The 9,939-nt window shown below is 27.8% G+C and overlaps 1 protein-coding gene and 1 long non-coding RNA gene across 3 annotated transcripts in view; one reads left to right on the forward strand and one right to left on the reverse strand.

Annotated features, from left to right (window-relative positions):
* Nucleotides 1-9,939, forward strand: part of LOC126905864 (uncharacterized) — a 254,847-nt gene that overhangs the window by 113,592 nt on the left and 131,316 nt on the right. The window lies entirely within an intron of this gene.
* Nucleotides 1,582-3,561, reverse strand: LOC126905882 (uncharacterized). The gene is made up of 3 exons (XR_007704130.1): nucleotides 2,388-3,561; nucleotides 2,046-2,126; nucleotides 1,582-1,850 (listed from the first exon to the last, which is right to left on the reverse strand). It is a non-coding gene; the product is annotated as an uncharacterized LOC126905882 (long non-coding RNA).

A 9,939-nucleotide genomic window follows, 5' to 3' on the forward strand; every position in this document is an offset into this window, starting at 1 on the left:
ATGAAAAATTTTTTGATAAATCATATCTTTAATTTGTTTCTTTTTTAGCTTCGATGCGAAGCTGAGAAGGTATTGGTTTTACTAAGATGTGTTTTTTTTTTTTTTTTTTTTTTTTTNTTATTTTTTACATTTTTAACTTTATAATGCTATGACATATTTAAAAGTGTATGGATCAACATTATTTTTTTATAAGAAATAATATTTTTTAATAATCCCTTTTTCATTCGACATACTTTATCTTAATTAGGATATTAATAATGAACTAGCAGATCATGTAGCTTTTGGAATAATCCATCAATTTTTTAAAATTAAACACTATCTAAAGATTTGCATCGAAGCGTTTTTTTTTTTATAGTGATTTTAATCACTGTCAGATATCATTATACTTGATCCATCTATGCCACGTCACCACTGTGCTGGGTTTTTTTTACTTTGTATTTATGGTTCTGTTTATTTTAAAATATACTTATACTCCACTCTCAATGTATTAAAACGCTTGTATCTCTATGAATATTTGTCTTAAAATTATTATCGATCTATAAAATTGTTTTTAAGAAAAATACTAAAATAGGCTATTTTGAAATGACTTGACTAAGAAGTAGCTCTTTAGTCTTTCCCCCCCAATTTCCACTAGTGTATATTTACAAGTTAACTTATGGGTTTAAACTATTTCTAAAAGCTAAAAAATTGCATGATTTTGTTATTATGTGAGGAGGGAATAAGATATGTCTCTTATGTATTACCCACTCCAAGTTAAATTCTATTCACTGCTGTGTACACTCTTTAATCTTATAATATTAATAGGTTTTGTTAAACAAACAATATTATTAAGTTTTTATGTACCTATAATTCTACAATCCATTTTTCTTAACCTTAAAAGTTGCTCTATGTTGTATTTTTAATACAATTATTTATTTAAATAAAAAACTTCGAATAGCTTCTGCTATACTACAGACCATATGAAACGTATCTTGAAGGCCAAATGGTAAGAAAGAAGGTTCATGTCAATCTAATAGTTACTCAGCTGTATTTTTTCGTGGCTCATACTATTGTAGTAGCTATTTGAAGTTTTTAATATTTTAAAATAACAATATTAAAAATATAACATTGAGCCACTTTTATGATAAGCAAAATAGATTGTAGAATTATAGGTATATGTAAACTGAATATTATTTGTTATAATAAACTATAATAATATTAAAAGAGTGTATACAGTAGTGTATTTATAAATATTCTTTATAACAACGTTTACAACCATAATTAAACATTGACGTCATCTCATTATTGACGCATTAAAGTAAATTTTAACCATTGTATTTAATTCAAAATGATACTAATTAAAATAAACACAATCCACTGAAGAAAAAATAATTATTGTTTTTATTATTAGAAATAATAATTTTAATAATTGGCACATTATTTTTAAACTCTTCTTTGACATTAGTGTAGTATTGTTATCGGTTTTTATTATACTTATTTTCTGCTATTCGGAGAATTCTTAGTAAGTAATGTTATATTAAATTATTATTCATGAAATTAAATATATTTCGTTTTCGAAGAAAAGGTAATTATAACGCGCAATTTCATCTGTTTGTACCTAATCATTAGATGTTTGAAATGATATAAAATTTATAAGACGTCGCGTACAAAATTCTACTTATGAAATATTACTGTAACATGCTAACCGTCATACTATTATACGTGTTCTATTTTTAGCTTTTATATAATGTATTTCAATTACAAAAACACTTCCATCGCTCTTATACGCGTAAAATAAATTTTCGTTTAAACTTGTACAATTCATTTAATTTGTTCAGCCGTTTAAGCTTTGCATGGCTTGTACGTATCAACTGAAATAAAACAAATTAATACAGAATTTAGAGCAGATTTTATTAACAGTTGGCTCACTATAATAAAATAATATCGAATAATTTTTTGATATTGATACATAGGCGCAATTTAAATACAATTTTTGAGGGTGCTAATTGTATTTTCTCCCCTCTCTGAAAAAACACTTTATATATCAAAATAAATCATTTTCTTACATTTTTTCGGAGGGGTATCTCCCTAATGGCATTTATCAGTGACGGATCGTGGCTTGGACGACGGGACGATCGCACTCCCTACTAAAATAAATTTAAAAAAGAAAATTAATCGTATATTTTAATTCTGCATTTTTAAAAAATATTTTTCATTAAAAATGCAAATTTTTAAATAGTAAAATAGTTAAAATAAATTTGTCGTGTGCAAACATCAGTGTTGTTTCCCTCAGTATACGACGGTATGCATTCACATACGAGCAGTGTTTGGACGACCGACAGCCTCGTCCATACGGTAAAATATTAGTACATTACTATATTGGGTAATTTATTTTTAGAATTAATTACGTGTACGCTCGTCGTTATGTCGCTCTATACTCCAATTTCGTAAGCCCCTCAAAATATGAGCCACCTGGAAGAATTTTACGTTTCCTCTCGATCAAAAATTACCGTTTTTCTTCTGCGGTCTCGAAACCGGTACTCTTCGACGGCGCTTATCGTTTCGCGTCTTTTCTGACCTGCGCGCAAATTTTCCGGAGCCTCCGTTTTAATACTTTTGCGATTTTCCGAATTTCATGGAACGGAAAACGGCGCCAATCGGTTGCTCTAATAGTGTAATCGCTATTATTATTGTTTTCATTTCTATTTTCTACTGCGACATTTAAAATAATAATATGTGTATTGTGTTTTATTTTATTATATTTAATTTGACAATTTTTTATACCTATAACTAGCGATATTATATTTAAAGTCGCACCCCCACCACCAGCACCCACGAGCCACAACTAGCATCTATGCCTTAATAAATAATTTAATAATTATGCTGAGCATTCCTAAAATTTTACTTATTTTAACCGCTAAAATATTATAAATATTTTTAATAAGTATTCAAGTACAATGAATTCGAGTTTGTTTTAACATTTAATTTATACACATTTTCATTAAAGCTTGCATCATTTATAAACATAAAGATGATTGTAAGCATAGAAATTTATACAGCATTCCGTTTAAAACATCTCACTAAAATCTATTATTAAATTGAAAAAGTAATAGTGATGCAGTAGTCTAAATTTCTAGAAAATGAAGTACCCTTTCTAATGTTTTAGGCAATATTATTTATTATGTTAGTATATTAAATATTAAATTTAAATGAATGTTTTTTCCAAATAAATGTTGAGTGTTACTATAGTTACACGGCGGTAGGTAAAGAAATACATTATATATGCGTGTATCCTCTTCGGACACGCCTATCCAAGTTTTGAATAATAGTTATCCATTTAACGCATCTTTAGTATTTCACTTGCTGTTCTATGGGTCTCGTTCCTCGTGTAGAAACATGAAGCAATTAAAAATATTCTACTATATAATTACGACCATATTGTTTTTTTTTCAGTATTATATAATTAATTATACACAAAAATATACAATGTAATCCTTGATTGATGTAAAAATGACCTGCAAAACAGATCTATATTAAAGTATTTTGAAAAATAGTTCCTTTACAAAAACATAAAAAATAACGATTTAAATATTAAATGTAACTCATATACAAAGCAATCCATTTTGGATTAGACACTCGTTTTTTGAGAAACTATAAAACTTTTCTTTTTTTTTTAAGAAAAAAATATGGTACAAATACGCTACAATTTTATGTAATAATTAATTTTTTTTTATCCTTTTAAATTATCTTATATTAAATTTCTTTAAATAGGAACCTTTTATTTTTAAATAACAAGTAAATTTGGTCTTAACATTTTTTTGTCCTGTTAATTGTTCATCTGTTACAGCATGATAAAGTTTAGTAATTTAAGATCAAATTACTAATGATATTTCATTGTTGAGAAAACGTCATAATTTTTATATTTTGTTGCAAAAACTAGATTTTATTAATACATGTGATATTTATGAATTCGGAAATCTTATCGTTAATAACTCAATATCTATTAATAGTCAATTAATATATTGATATTACACAATATAATAATTGTAAATGATATTAATAATTTACCCAAGTTTGCAATGCAGACTCTCGTGTCTTTAAATTTAAATTGTTTTCAACGTGTCAAAAACTTTGATTAATTTTAAGTTTGGTGAATGCAAGTTCAAAATAAAAACTTATTTCCCCCTTCAACCTATTATATATTTTTTTAACATATTAACACATGAAGTAGTATCTTATATAAGCAATTTACATAATTAATATTTAATTGACGGTTGATATGGTAAATCAAATAAAATTAACTTTTCTATCTAATTTCAAACTTACAAACTTACTCGTTAGTAAAATAAACATAACAGGATTATATTTACAAGTATTTTGCGTTCAGAATAAAAAATTTAATTACACTATTTAGTATATATTAGCTTCGATGCGAAGTTGAGAAGGTTCCAGCTCTCACTGGACCGATTTCTTTCAAGAATACGTCAAAAGATCACAAATCGTATCAAGTTGAAGACATTACCCTTAAAAATTGAAAAAATTTCCCGTAAATGAGAGAAATCTTCAAAAAATTACAATTTTTATTTTCGGTAAATATATATTTTTTTTTTTAATAAAATGACCAAACAATACAGGCCGCTGATAAGGCGTCCTAACAGCTGATGACGCACAAGCACTACCAGCTGACCACACCCAACCAGCGCAGCTCTTATGCTTGGCGCGAACAAACACTTAACCTGCTCACAAGGGAGTATTTAAAATAGCAACTTTTTTACATAAACTAACTTTTGAAAATGTTCCGGAAATATTCACAATTTTACTTAATCTTAAATTATAGCTTATATTATATACTTTACTATGAAAAAATAAAAATTTAAAATATACATTTTCTTCTTGGTGAAAATGGCTACCATATTCAAAAATATGCTATTGTAGTGAAAAATATTAATAACAAAAATTATACAACTACACATTAAGGCGTCTGGGTACCGACCTTTTTTCAGGGGTCGAATATAGGCAATTTTGCAGTTTTTAATGTTACGCAGTGTCGTTGTGTGAGAAATAAATGATTATTAGTATGAGTGTCCATTATTGGGAGTATTTTCGTCGTGTTATAGTCGATAACAAAACCGTTAGTGTACCTGCCTTACTTTTTGATGCAATACGATTATATTGATAACGACACACGTTTATTTTATGTAGTATAAAAACTATAGTTTAGCACCAGCCTCATTGTAAATACTAATAGACGCGTCATGATTTCACAAATTTTAATTGATTATAAAAATAATTAAACTATTTATTTTTGACGAGTAAGAAAAACTAAATATTTATAGAAAACAAGTTAAATCATATGAGATCCACATCGATTATTTTGAAGTTATAAAACTATAAAAAATCTAATTTTAATTATAAGAATTCAATTTACAAAATTACTTTATTTACACACTAAAATATTTAAGTTTTATAAGCCATAATGGGAAGTCCTTTGTCATTCACTTCTCCATTTTCAGTAGCAAGCCTAGTTTCTTTTTTCCCCGCTAACTCTATCGAATCCCATGCACTTTTTCAGTTTGCTTAGCAATTTAATCATGATATATTTGATACGTTTTATTACTCATACAAGGCATATTTAGTACAACAGAAAACTATTCTAAATTTGTAAACCCCTGGCCAGTATTCAAAGTAGCAGTAACAACTGCAGTATTTATACTAAAAGAATCATTTAATTTGAGATCCTCTGAATAAATAATTTCTTTTTTTTTTTGCAAAAATTACATTCAAAGTAAACAAAGTACTTTTTGTAAATATAATTATGTTCTAAAATTGATACATTCTCACCGCGGGAATCATTGGACCGTTGACTTCTGGGACACTGACGTGACTGACGCTCTCTGGACTGACAATGGTAACATGGACGACGTTCATCTCGACGAGCTGGACATGAACTTGAATAGTGGCCAATGGATCCACAATTGAAACATCAAACATTGGCGTTCTGATTACTTGGACGTCTGGATATCCTCGGCGTAGACTGACTAGATTGAATTGGTGGACTGGATGGTCTAGGCTCAATAGCAGGGAGCTATCGATTAAAAGATACTCTAAATCTATGTGGGCTGGTAACTTGCGTGTAACGACTCTTAATTGATCCTTCGGCTCGGAAACGGTCTTGACGAGCATTATCAATTTTTTCATAGTTTCTTATGTCAGTTAAAAGTTCATCTTCGTTTCTATGATCACGAGCAAGCAAGCAAACCTTCCACTATCTGTCGTTTACTTTCATCAAACGTAAAGTTAATGTCACGGCAAAGTTGCATTTTGTGATGAAAATATTCAAAAACGCAATCATTCTTTAATTGTAATCGATAAGACATGAGACGAACTCGATCGACTGTATTGAGTCGGCATCCAACAAACGTTCTGGTAAACTGTTCAATAAAACTATTCCAATCGGCAAACTGGCGCGAAGAGTACCAATATTTGGATGGGCCAATTAACTATAACCGCACAAGTTCGAGTTTAAAGTTATCGGGCCAGCAATGTAATTTAGCCACACTTTCAACTGATTGAAGCCAAAGCTGAGCGTCCCTAGTTGACTCGCGGCCTGTAAAGTTACTGATACTGTTATTGAAATCGGGCATGATGAAATATCCTTGAGATGGAGGAACGGGTGGTGCTGCATTGTCATCTGAGTTCTGATTATTCTTCGATAGTAACTGCTGCATTAGAAGATTATTTTGAATGACCAGTGTAGCCACTGTACCACGCAGATCAGCCGCGCTGTTATGAACGTTGAAGTTCGTGTCACCTTCCGGCTCTATAATAAGAGAGGATGTGCTGCCGCCTGACATTGCGTCTCTGACGTCACTTGCTGGTAACACCGACTGACCCGTAGCCGTATGGACTTTATAACCTCAAACGAACTGGATAAATTCAAAACTCGCAAAAATATTTAAGTTGCAAACAATATCACAGAAACAATTAAAACATAAATTAATCACTTCGAATAATACTTATCTAACTCAACAAAGCAACGAACGAACAACGATACAATAAACGGACAATAACCGGCATCGGCTAGCGGTCTACCCCGCACCTGAATTTGTAGTGAAAAATATTAATAACAAAAATTATACAACTACACATTAAAAGTACTTTTTGTAAATATAATTATAATTAATTAATATGACAATTAAACATTATTCGATTAAACTAACAAAACAATCGATCACTCAACGGCGGAGGGTCAAGCACACACTGATTTTATTTATCGATAGGCCTTATCGCCTTCATGACAATTATAGAATACTACACTATTTTTGTATTAAAATTCTGGCTTTTGTATTTTATTTTATTTTGAAATATCTTATAAAGGGAATACACAGATTTTGTTTAATAAATATTATATAATTTAATTGACTAAGATTAAAATTCATAAGACACAAGAAATTAAACTTAATCAAATTTGTTTGCTTTTTTAAAGTTGAAAAAGTAACTTTTAAATTTGAATTAGCTTAAATTGCTAATTTTATCGTTCAACGGAAGCCACAAACAGTTACCGAATCGGCAACACTCATGTCTTTCACATTTAGAGTAGGAGGTTCGAATCCGCCTGAAGCATTAGCATTTTGCATTTTTTTTTTAATTTTCAAATCATTTGATTTTTTCATTTAGATTCGATAACTTCAATAAATATCAAGGATCCCATCACTATTGTTTAATTTTAAAAAAGTTATGGGAGTTTTAACTAAAAAAAATTGAAAAAATGTCAAAAATTAACGATTTTTAAATTTGTAATTTTTTTGGAGGTTTCCCCCATTTACGGGGAACGAGGGAAATTTTTTCAGTTTTTTGAGGGTAATGTCTTCGACTAGATACGATTTGTGATTTTTTGACGCAACGTCGAAAGAAATATTCGTACTTTTATCTCATATAATAAATATATTTTACAATGTTTAGGTATAAAATTATTATTTAGCGATTACTTTATTTTGTACACCAAATAAAAATAAATATTCGTTTTAGTACGGCATACATTATAATAAAAATGTTCTGAATGTAAAATAACTGTTATTATTACTGATAATATTATAATTTTATGTATAAAATAAGTTATATTAATAATACAATAGTACAACAAGTAGATGATATGTCAATTCGAGAAAAATATTGTACAAATATTTTGAATCTTAAAGTAACAGTAGTTACGGTTATCAAATTCATCGAAATACTCTTACAATCACTCTAAGCTTAACAGATAATTATCTGGAGACATTTGGAAGCTTAACATTATAATAAGTAAACATTTTTCTATATTTTAATTCAAAATAAAATGCAATATGATTTTGGCATTATTAATATTTGATTTATTATTAATAATATTATCTTTTAATTTTAGAAATAAAATATTTCAAACTATTAAATTTTATTTTATTTTTTAATTTAATAGTCCTTATTTCTATACGCATATATAAGTTCTAAAAATTAAAANATTTAATAGTCCTTATTTCTATACGCATATATAAGTTCTAAAAATTAAAAAATAATTGAATATTAGAAATAAGAAATATTACTAAAAATATTATTCACTAGAAAATTTAAGAGTAGCATTGACGTTTAATTATAAAATACGCATTTTATTAAGTACATTTTAATAGACTTTATTTATCCAATAATTTAAATTTGACCTAAAATAAAATTGTGTATTTTTATGTTAAACAAAGGGAAGAGTATCATTTACTAGTATAAAAAAAACGTTTATTCTCTGTAATCGTATTGTTCTTGAAAAATCATTATTCCAAAATGTTTAAACTGACTTTATTTTCATTACTTTGTATATATGGTTCTATTAATTTGAGAGTAACGGCCATAAGTGTTTCTGAATTTAATAGTTTGGTGCAACACCCAGCGTGGAAAAAATTAGCAAAGATTGAATATGCTGATCAATTTATACTTTGTGGTCGGAATTTTGAAAATTATATTGAAAGGTTTACTTTGAGAACATTATTTCCAAGTGATTCGGACACTAATTTAATTACAGAACAGAATTTTAACGATAGAGTATGGCAATTCCATTTGTTATTGAGCGTTCACTATGCTATTGATATTCATCATCTAATAATTTTAACGATATATTTTCGGTTTAAATGTCTAAGCAATGATGTTTCGAAAAAAAAATGCGAACAAAGTTTGTTTGAAGATTATCAAACCTTTTCTAACGAACTTAGAAAGATGAAAAATTCATTATTATATTTTTCTCGAATAGTTCATTTTCCAACACAAACTAAAGATATATTTACTAATGAAATTTATAATACTTTAGATATATTGATAGGTATAGTAGACCAAAATCAAGTTTCAGAGGATATTTTTAGTGAGCAATTTTTGCATGCACAAAACGAAATTGATACTTTTTTTGACAGCCATGTTGATCTTGTAAATTTTTTAAATAGAAAAGATTTAGGAATTACAAGTCGTATTTATTTGTGTTTTAATACTTCAATGGTACTGCAAGCACAACAAAGTTATCGTACAAATATCATGAATCTTTTACAAAGTAACAGTATTTACGGCTTTCAATATCATCCAAAAAAATTTGATGTCACTCTAAGCGCAACAGATAATCATATGGAGTCAGTTGAAAGCTCATAATTATAAAAAGTAACACATTTATAAATATTTTAATTAAAAATAAAATGTAATATGATTGTGGGATTGTTAAAATTTGATTGATTAATAATTATATTGTATATTTGAAAACTAAATATTGAACTATTAAATTTTATTTTATTATTCAATTGACATATACTACTAATGAATAATATAATTTTATAAAACTAAAATAAAATGTCCCATATTTTAAAAGAAATTTTTCACAATAATCTTAGGTTTTTCTTTAACTTTGAAATCCGTCTTAAATTCATAAATGAACCTATTTTAGCTTCGATGCGAAGCTGA

The sequence above is a fragment of the Daktulosphaira vitifoliae genome, unplaced genomic scaffold, assembly GCF_025091365.1.
Source record: "Daktulosphaira vitifoliae isolate Bord-2020 unplaced genomic scaffold, ASM2509136v1 Scaffold_4, whole genome shotgun sequence".
In the NCBI taxonomy this organism is placed as follows: domain Eukaryota; kingdom Metazoa; phylum Arthropoda; class Insecta; order Hemiptera; family Phylloxeridae; genus Daktulosphaira; species Daktulosphaira vitifoliae.